Source organism: Hoplias malabaricus, chromosome 5 (assembly GCF_029633855.1).
Source record: "Hoplias malabaricus isolate fHopMal1 chromosome 5, fHopMal1.hap1, whole genome shotgun sequence".
Taxonomy (NCBI): domain Eukaryota; kingdom Metazoa; phylum Chordata; class Actinopteri; order Characiformes; family Erythrinidae; genus Hoplias; species Hoplias malabaricus.
In genome coordinates, this window is record NC_089804.1 from 22,731,974 (window position 1) to 22,743,236 (window position 11,263).

Sequence of the window (11,263 nt, forward strand, 5' to 3'; positions counted from 1 at the left end):
ACTTCAGATCATTAGTAAACATTGAAATTCCTAAATGAAAAATGCATGCCCCTTGGCTCTTCATAAAACAACCTCAGTAATGCAGCAGCTATTTTCAGAAGCTGTGAATTATTATTTATTTTTTTACCAAGTCTAATTTAATTACCGTATGTTAATAGAAAGGCGAAGACTCTTCACAGAAGTCCCATTCGACCTGTAGTGATAAATCTAAAACAGATTGTTTTTTGCGCTTTGTAGGTTTTAATATGTTATACATGAGTTAACTCATGTCTGGGCACAAGATAATGAACGCAAAGAAGTGGAGAGTGTGCTCCAAAAATTACAGTCAGTGACGAACGCCCTCTCGCAACAAATGAAGACCTTTTTTCAGGTTTTGTTATGAAGGAATGACAGACGTGTCCCTGTCCTTGATGAAACAGTTCATGAATTTTTATTTTATTGTTTTTAATTGTGAGGACAGACTCCACATTGTTTTACTTGTTTTTTTTTCATTACACGAGACAAAGCCGAGTTTAATTCAACAGCAGCGTTTTGTATTTCTCATAATGAATAAGATGGAACAATAGTGAAGCACTTGCATTGGGGCCTCTTTAATCTATTCTTAAGACTCTCATACGGATGCAGACACATCTGTACACCGGTAACTCAAAGACAAGTTCAGTTTCATAACAATGTAAACAATCCTTCAGTGAAAGTGGTTTATTTGGTTGGATTTGGTGATTCTCTACAAATTGGGCAATGAAAAGATACACGAACACTCCAGTCTGTGTCCGTCTTTTCACTGTTGGAAGATGAACTCAAAACTGTTGGTCTGAAAGGACGTGGTCCTGGAGAGAAGAAACCCACACTGAGAAAAGGAAATGGACTCAAAACCTTAAAATAAACCAAATAAGTTGCTGTGCCCAGAGCCCTTGCCTCACTATATGGTGTGACATATCTTTTTCAAGGTCAGTTCCAAGATTAGTCTTTTTCAGTTCTGGTGAGAGCCAGCACCAGCCATGTTTGGGAATTTGACCAAAGCCTTTTGGGTTTTTGAAGGTAATTTGTCATATACCTGTCACCTTCAAACTTAACATTTCCTGTTTGTAGCCTCAGGACACTTATGACCCTGGCACTGTTTGTAAAACAGCTTGTGGTTGAATCTATACATTTAAAATGTAAAACTCATCTAATTCATTCATTGTCTGTAACTGCTTACCCAGTTCATTGTCACAGTGGAGCCTACCCAGAATCACTGGGCACAAGGCAGGATCATGCCCTGGAGGGGGCGCAAGTCCTTCACAGGTTGACACACATTCACTCAAACACACACCTACAGACACTTTTGAGTTGCCAATCCACCTACCATCGTTTGTTTATGGACCGTGGGAAGAAACTGGAGCAGACAAAGAGAGAACACACCACACTCCTCACAGACAGTCACCCGGAGGAAACCCACGCAGACACAGAGAGAACACACCACACTCCTCACAGACAGTCACCCGGAGGAAACCCACGCAGACACAGAGAGAACACACCACACTCCTCACAGACAGTCACCCGGAGGAAACCCACGCAGACACAGAGAGAACACACCACACTCCTCACAGTCAGTCAACCGGAGGAAGCCCATGCAGACACAGGGAGAACACACCACACTCCTCACAGACAGTCACCCGGAAGAAACCCACGCAGACACAGGGAGAACACACCACACTCCTCACAGACAGTCACCCGGAGGAAACCCACACAGACACAGGGAGAACACACCACACTCCTCACAGTCAGTCAACCGGAGGAAGCCCATGCAGACACAGGGAGAACACACCACACTCCTCACAGACAGTCACCCGGAAGAAACCCACGCAGACACAGGGAGAACACACCACACTCCTCACAGACAGTCACCCGGAGGAAACCCACACAGACACAGGGAGAACACACCACACTCCTCACAGACAGTCACCCGGAGGAAACCCACGCAGACACAGAGAGAACAGGATCCCTTACCAAAAGAGTAGACACCACCACACCACTGCACTGGAAAAGCTTCCAGGGTTTTTAAGAAGGGATTTAAGGCTGTATTGTCATTTAGGCCTGTGTCCCTGATCAGAAGGAGGTCTCTATTAAATCCCAGAGAAATAGGAGAAAGCTCTGATTGAGTGTTTCCCTCGTCTTTCACTCACAGGAGTGGGTTAACAGTCATGCAGTTCTCTGTGAAGGGATTGACAGATCTCAGAAACTGAGTAGAGTAATCAGCCTCAGGTTGGTGGTGTGTAATTGCATCAGTGGAAGCTGAGTGTTTTTTCCACACACACCTTAAGAACGCTCCCTTCCTAGCTGAAGTCAAAATCGTCATCTACACACAAGCGGCCGGGCGTGTAGAAATGCTAACTACCAGCTTTCATGCTAATTATAATTTGATGTTTCATTTTTCCTCAGACGCTGGGCGAGAATCTCCTTGATTTTGTTGGCGTGGGGGGTGTGGACATGTCTGGATGTTTTTTTCTGGGTTAAAAACTGTTTGCTGTGATTGTACAGCACTGCCCACTTTGATGGCTAACAAGTTAAAATTAGCCGCAGCAGCTATGACCTTGAAATGCATGTGTGGTGATTTCTTTCCAAACAAGTCTAACATCTATTGAGCCACTGGTCCTTGGAGATATATTTTTCACTTACCAAAAGTTAATCATTTTTTTTTCATTTTGATTCTGTCAGTCTATCAGTAGGAGATTATCGTACACACTGAAAAGGGAGGTTAAATGTAGCAGTGCTAATGCTACATCTAGGCTACACACTAGCTAACACCCCATCACACTGAAAAGACATTGTACAAAAATACATATATTATTTAAATTAATCTCTATTACATAACAACATCAGCTCTTCAAACTGCTCTCTTCTACTATCACAACACCTTAACTCCCACACTGGACAAACCCTGGTGGTCTGTGTGGGGGTGGGATTTAATGTGTGGATACGCTAACAACCGGCTTTCATGCTAATTATAATTTGATGTTTTCTTTTTAGACCATCAGGAAGAATCTCCCTGATATTGTTGTTGGGGGGGGGGGCAGTAGTAGAGCAATGTCCACTCTGATCGCTAACAGTTAAAATTAGCTGCAGCTATGACCTTGAAACGGTTTGGGAAGGGGGCGGGCACATAATTGCAGTCCGTACTGGGAGATCGGGAGAGTATTATCTTGGTTTCGCACATGTAGTCAGCAAACAAAGATGGTTCCCCCTCCCTCCTCTCCTCTCAGATCACAATCACGCTTCAATCTGGAGCATCACATAGTTACATTTTCAGCTCCAGAGCACTCTCCATTATGTGGGATTCTGGCTGCACCTCAAAAAAATATTGTCTTTTCAAGTGAAATCATCTTAAATAGAGGCACTATAACAAAAATAGGTTATGCAACTTATTTCTATTTGTTTTTGCTGGTTTTGACAGATTTGACCCTGTGAATGTGTCTGGACAGAATCAACAATCTAATAACGAGAAATATAAAGAAAATGGAACTGGCTTGAAGATGTTTTTGGTCAGTAAGAGATCCGTGTGCCTAAAGCGAATGCTTTTCCCACTTTTTTAACCCCCAATTTGAAGAGAAAATCAGAAAATTACAAGCGCCGAGAGCCGCTGCCAGATCTGGAGGTGTGTGAGAGCTGGGTGAAAATAGGACAAAATTGGGGACTTTATTGTAGGATGTTAAAAGCTGCCAGACTCTGAGCCTAAAGGCAAAGCCACTCCATCTAAAGGAGCTGGAGAGAGGAGCCGGAGGAGTGTGTGCGACAGATATTTCAGATGTGTAAATAAGAAGACGTATAGTTGTGAGCGAATGTATAGACAGCGCTGGTGAAATGAAATATTTTGTTGATTTACTGAAGTGAACATAAGTTAATACTCTTCTAGAGGTGGCAGGGCATAGGGTGAAAAGGCATAGATCAAATAATACTTGGGTTTTGTGGGAGAAAATGTAAACAATTCATTCCATAAAAGAAGGATATAAAAATTAGTGCATGTGTGTGTACGGTTTTATATGTAAGTGTGTGCAAGGTCTCAGATGTTGACATGTGCATTGTGTGAGGACGTTATGACCAGCAGTGAGGAAGTGTAGTGTGCTGGTCATTATAGATCTGGAGGTCTGGTTCATGCATTCATTATTATCATTATCTGTAACCGCTTATCCAGTTCAGGGTCACGGTGGGTCCAGAACTTACCTGGAATCATTGAGCGCAAGGCGGAAATACACCCTGGAGGGGGAGCCAGTCCTTCACAGGGCAACCCACATACATTCACTCACACCTACAGACACTTTGAGTCGCCAATCCACCTACCAACGTGTGTTTTGGAACTGTGGGAGGAAACCGGAGCACCCGGAGGTAACCCACGCAGACACAGGAAGAACACACCAACTCCTCACAGACAGTCACCCAGAGAAAACCCACGCAGACACAGGGAGAACACACCACACTCCTCACAGACAGTCACCCGGAGGAAACCCACACCACACAGACAGTCACCAGGAGGAAACCCACGCAGACACAGGGAAAACACACCACACTCCTCACAGACAGTCACCCGGAGGAAACCCACGCAGACACAGAGAGAACACACCAACTCCTCACAGACAGTCACCCGGAGGAAACCCACGCAGACACAGAGAGAACACACCAACTACTCACAGACAGTCACCCGGAGGAAACCCACGCAGACACAGGGAGAACACACCAACTCCTCACAGACAGTCACCCAGAGGAAACCCACGCAGACACAGAGAGAACACACCAATTACTCACAGACAGTCACCCGGAGGAAACCCACGCAGACACAGGGAGAACACACCAACGCCTCACAGACAGTCACCCAGAGGAAACCCACGTAGACACAGAGAGAACACACCACATTCCTCACAGACAGTCACCCGGAGGAAACCCATGCAGACACAGAGAGAACACACCACACACCTCACAGACATTCACCCGGAGGAAACCCACGCAGACACAGGGAGAACACACCACACTCCTCACAGACAGTCACCCAGAGGAAACCCACACCACACAGACAGTCACCCGGAGGAAACCCACGCAGACACAGGGAAAACACACCACACTCCTCACAGACAGTCACCCGGAGGAAACCCACGCAGACACAGAGAGAACACACCAACTACTCACAGACAGTCACCCGGAGGAAACCCACGCAGACACAGAGAGAACACACCAACTCCTCACAGACAGTCACCCAGAGAAAACCCACGCAGACACAGGGAGAACACACCACACTCCTCACAGACAGTCACCCGGAGGAAACCCACACCACACAGACAGTCACCCGGAGGAAACCCACGCAGACACAGGGAAAACACACCACACTCCTCACAGACAGTCACCCGGAGGAAACCCACGCAGACACAGAGAGAACACACCAACTACTCACAGACAGTCACCCGGAGGAAACCCACGCAGACACAGAGAGAACACACCAACTCCTCACAGACAGTCACCCGGAGGAAACCCACGCAGACACAGAGAGAACACACCAACTACTCACAGACAGTCACCCGGAGGAAACCCACGTAGACACAGAGAGAACACACCACATTCCTCACAGACAGTCACCCAGAGAAAACCCACGCAGACACAGGGAGAACACACCACACTCCTCACAGACAGTCACCCGGAGGAAACCCACACCACACAGACAGTCACCCGGAGGAAACCCACGCAGACACAGGGAAAACACACCAACTACTCACAGACAGTCACCCGGAGGAAACCCACGCAGACACAGAGAGAACACACCAACTCCTCACAGACAGTCACCCGGAGGAAACCCACGCAGACACAGAGAGAACACACCAACTCCTCACAGACAGTCACCCAGAGGAAACCCACGTAGACACAGAGAGAACACACCACATTCCTCACAGACAGTCACCCGGAGGAAACCCATGCAGACACAGAGAGAACACACCACACACCTCACAGACATTCACCCAGAGGAAACCCACGCAGACACAGGGAGAACACACCACACTCCTCACAGACAGTCACCCGGAGTGGGAATCGAACCCACAACCTCCAGGTCCCTGGAGCCCTCTGACCGTGACACCTACCTGCTGCGCCACCGTGCCACCCCTGGTTCATGCAATAATATATTTTTAAAGTATGCATTTTCTCATGAAAGCTGTGCTAATCTGTGTCTTACTGTAACTACAGCTCCTGTATAACAGCCTCAGACAGCTCCTCTCCCACACTCTCACATGACTGGCTCTCTCAGCTGGAGGAAAGGTGAAATCACTCCTCAAAACTCTGCCATGATTCTGCTCCATTCTCTCTCTCTCTCTCTCTCTCTCTCTCTCTCTCTCTCTGTTCTGTTCAGGTCCAGGGGCTAATGGCCCTCCAGGAGTCGCCCATTCACATCCCACAGGTAATTATCCACAATCAGAGCATGCTGGGAGAAAAAAAAATCCATCCTTTAAACACCTCCTCGAACAGAGAGAGGCTTCTGAACGCAGTGAACTTTCGCTGTGAGCTTTCACTGACCCTCGCCTTGTCGATGACGTCCTTTTTCATATGATTTTTTTATATGATTCGCAAGTAAAGGCACATTCAGTCAATCTCCCTTACTTACAAAGCTAAACTAAAGGGTTTGTTTATGTAGAATAAGGGTCCTGCGTGTGCTGCTGGCAACCAGCAGGGGGCCTGGGTGGCACAGTATGATAGGAGGTGCTGGGAGCCCTTGGAACTCCATTTCCCAGAATCCTTCACGCTAATTAGCACTGACCATGCACACCTGACTGGCTATGTACTTAAGGCCTCAGTAACAGCAGCCCAAGGTCACGCCTTTGTAGAGGGGTGGCTGGTAGGGTGTTTCTTAAAAGACAAACATCAAGATGAAATGAAGAGAGAATATAATACACTGCAAAAAATGTTTGTAGAATTTACGGTAATAAACTATAAAATAGCAACGGTAAAAGATCATAACTTTGAAAATAGTATATCACCGTAACATATAAAGAAGTTTTCCTTAAATAAATAAATAGAATATTACATTAATTTTTACTGACATAATATTTATAATATACACATTTTTACTGTTAATTTTATTACTTTATGTAAAATATATTGGAAAATACCATAATATCATAAGCAAAGTATAACCCTAAAAATAACAGAAATATTCAGTCTAAATTAAAGATTTTGCTGATTTGCACATTTAAATTTACAATATTAAACCGTTCATTATTCAACAAAATAATACCTTGATTTCTACAGAAAGAAAATGTTAAAAAATATGGCATGTGTTGTAAGGTGAAGTAGCTATATGTCTTTAAGTATACTAGAATGTCATTTTAGGAATTGTCTTTGCAAATATTGGTTATATATACCACTTAATTTTCTATTTGCAATGGAATATTTTAAACATAAATAGAAAGACACAAATTTTGTTGTAAAGTAATTGCTGGGCAGCAATGCTAACCATTTTTGTGGCTGTCAGAGAAGTTGGTTACTGGGATGTAACCATATATGGGTTGCTAATTTCTTAATATAAGCTAAGATGTAAAAACTGACCGGGGTGTTTATGGGTTGCTAAGGTGTTCTGGGTGGCCACAAGTGAATGTTGGATTGTTGCAAAGTTTGCTACAGTGTACCAAATAATTGTTATGATGTACTTGGTGGTTGTCAGCATTTCTAGATTGTTGGGATGTACAGGGATCCATAGGTGATTGCAATAGTGCTTATAAGTAGTTACTAGGTGTATAATGTGGTTGCCAAAGGATGTTCTTGTTGGTTGCTTTTATTTACCAGGTGTTTGCTAAAATAGAAATACAAATAATGCTCTCATTACATTAATAAATTGTATGTATACAATATAAAAAAATTCTGTGCATGAGTTTATATATGTTAACCCTACAGCCTGGGAAAGTGTAAAAGAATACATTTAAATATAAAAATAAACAAAATAAAATGTAATTAAAATTAAATAAATAAATAGAAACATGCATCACCATTTGCTATTATGCCCACTTTAAAATAACTTCTGAGTTCAAGATAATGTTGTAATTTAAAGGACGAGCGAGCCGACAGACTGTTCAATACTAACGGACACTGAACTTTTGACCCCATGTAAACCAAATAACTCCATTTCTGCGCGCCAAAAACCTTTACGCATCCGTGGGGTTTAGTCTAACTCCGATGCTGACGGAATATTTCCTGACTGCTGGTGACAAAAAATCTTCTTGAGGTAAGTTTTTCACGTAAATTGTCACAATGTGAGAATAAAACTTTGTTTAAGGCTCGTTTGTGTGTGTATTGGCGTTTGTTTAGTTAAGTTAAGTTAAGTTAGGTCAGGATAGGTAGCACTGCTTATTGACTAACATTAAGGATGTGTTCAAACTTGTTTCGGTTCCCTCGGCAGCTACATAGACTGTTAAAGTTTAGCCCTGGATTGGTTTATGTTCCCACTATACACTGACAATCAAACCAAAGTAAGTAAAAAAGTAGCGTATGATGCACGTATGACTTTTATTTTTGAGCCAGTCTTCAGAGCAGTGTACCCCGCTGGGCTTGATGCATTTTTTGTGGTTCTGTGTGTTTACGTGGTGATATTTTTCCCCACTTGAACAAAAACGAGAGGCGGTAAAGTGAATAAATGAGTCAAAACAGCGGCAGGAATTCCTCCGCTGCCCAAAGTAGGTCTATTGCAAAGACGTTAGGAGAGGCTTTGGCCTCGGCTCGTTTTTTTGTTTTTAACGGACTCTGTTCTCTCTTCGCGCGATTATGTTCACGTCCTAGAACACCACATCCTGCCTTTGACTCTTTTTTTCTTCAGTAAGGTCAAGGCAAAATTATTTATTTATTTTTTTTATTGTTGTTTGGCTGTTTCTTCAGTTACGTCTTACAGTTTGAAGGGAAGACATTGTTTCTATTGCATAATTCTGGAAATGGCAAACAGCGATGTGCTTCTTTAACGTCCTGCATCACTTAATAAAGGTATTCAAATTTTTGGATCCTGGTTTGCAATATATATGCGTGTTCCTAGCAGGGAGACTGTAGAGCTCGATGGCTGTTCATGCATTTGAGTTAATAAAACTTTTTTGGAGAACATTTGATCCTTTATTTGATTGCTTTAATGAATCTTCAGAGTTAGATTGAAGGCTGCTAGCATTGCTAAGATAGGCATCTTCAAGGTAAGAAAACTACATGTATATATAACAAATGTTTTATCGTGTCATGACTGCATTGTCATAGTTATCTGTACACAGTTCGGTTTTATAAATTGTTTTTATAACTATTGTTGCAGTTTAAATTTTTAATTCCTGCCACCTTTCAGGCATTGCCTTCCAGCTCCTATGAGTGGCTGTGGAAGAAACGATGTGGTGGCCTTTGTGACACCCAGGAAAATGGTGATATTCTAATTCATTTAAAATCAAGCTTTTGTTGTTTGATACTTTAGAAGATGATTTGTTTGCCATTTTTCCTTTTTTTTGACAGCTGTGGTAGAGAGACAAACACAGTGAAGAGGGGATGATATGCAAAGGGCCCATGCCAGAACTGAACCTTGCCCGCTACAGTAATATGTGGTATGTTTTTTTTCTTAGAACAATGCATCTCCTTGTCTTTATTACTTTTGTTTCAGGTATTAAGATTTTTCTTGACATGGACATCACATCCATAAAGAGTGGTAGTTGGCTGTGCAGTTCAGTGTACATTAATTTAATGACAGAAGGCTTTGGGTTAATCTCTTTTTGTAGACTCTGTAGCCATTTCATGTTCAAACAGCGTATGCAGTTGCTGATGCTAAACACGGTCACAATTATATAACCTAATGTGATTTCAATTTAACCCATTCTAGTCCCTTTCTTCAGATGTTTTGATAACTGTTTAATAGATCTTTTATTATTAGTGATTTTATTAACTATTAGGATTTAGGTATTTTATTCCTTATGGGGAGTGATTGCCGTCACAGCAGGCTGGAGACAGGTCAGGTGATTTTTGTCATAGTGACGAACTTGTGCAGTTGTGCTTGATTTATGTATGTTCTATTGGTCCGATAATCTGGTTCAGAAGATGCAATGGAGTTTGTTTATGGGCTGGAGACAGCACAGACTGAGCTCCTTCAATCTCCTTCATTTTCTCTGTCTATTCATTGTTTTAGGTGGCTCATGAAATCTTTATTGTAACGTGGCTTGCTCGTTTGTTTGTTTGTTTGTTTATTTATTATTTACAATTCATTTTAACATACTGTTTGTTAACAATTTAATGTTGTCTTGTTTCATTTATTTAATGTTTTGTATTTTTATTTTTGTTTTGAGAAGCACTCTGCAACTGTGTAAGTGCAATATAAAAAGTTGTTATTGTTATTATGTTTATTATTATTATTAATTCTAATATTATTGTTGTTTTTGCTTGTTTTGTTTTTCTTTTGGGCTGCAGAGAGGATCATGTCAGTCTGCAGCAAATGCCTGAGATGTGAGTCTTCAAGCAGAACTGGTGGCAATACACGCTTTTATTTACAGTTCTTTGAACACATCTGTGTAAGACTCTGTCCCATGTTAAATGCCACATTTGGACTCAGTGACATTACTTTTGATGGACTAAGGCAAGTGGACACTTTTCATAATGTTTCTTCATTCCACCATGGATTAGTGCATATGTTTGGACACACATGATCTCACCACTGCTTTGTAAGTATACTGGGCAAGTTATTGGATCTGTTCTACACTGTTGGATCTGTTTTACACTGAGAATGTACTAATGCAAATGCCTCAATAATAGTCTGTACCTTGGTTTATATCTAACTTGTTTTGCCTTTGTAACTTCAATTAGTAATTGTAAAACCCATGGCAAAAAAGTGTAAAGCCTAATGTGTAATGCCGTATTTTTTGCAAGGATATTCTGGCGACCACAGCTGCTGGTAATTTACTGTAAAGTTGAAATTTACAATAAAATACTGTAAAATAATCATGGTTGTAATGTGTTTATCATGGAAATGGGATGTAATATTTTACAGTAAAACTGTTGTTTTTTAATTGTTCACCGTAAACAGGTTCATAAAAATAGCTGTTAATTTTACAGCATAGTACTGTAAACGGGTTCAATATAATTTTTAAAATTTACAGTAATTTTCTGTAATTAAACAACAGTTTTAAACTGTTGAAAATTACAATTGCCAGAAAAGATACCGTAATGTTATTTACATTGTCAACATTTTTTTTTTTTACGGTGAAGTTCTGGCAACCACAGCTGCCAGTATTTCACCGTTTTTTTTTTACAG

General features: G+C 41.8%; 1 long non-coding RNA gene across 1 annotated transcript; it reads left to right on the forward strand.

The window, feature by feature from the left end:
* The first annotated feature begins 8,141 nt into the window (after window positions 1-8,141).
* LOC136697908 (uncharacterized) lies at window positions 8,142-10,892 on the forward strand. Its single transcript, XR_010802758.1, has 4 exons — window positions 8,142-8,230; window positions 8,878-9,392; window positions 9,481-9,569; window positions 10,423-10,892. It is a non-coding gene; the product is annotated as an uncharacterized lncRNA (long non-coding RNA).
* Window positions 10,893-11,263: the final 371 nt, after the last annotated feature.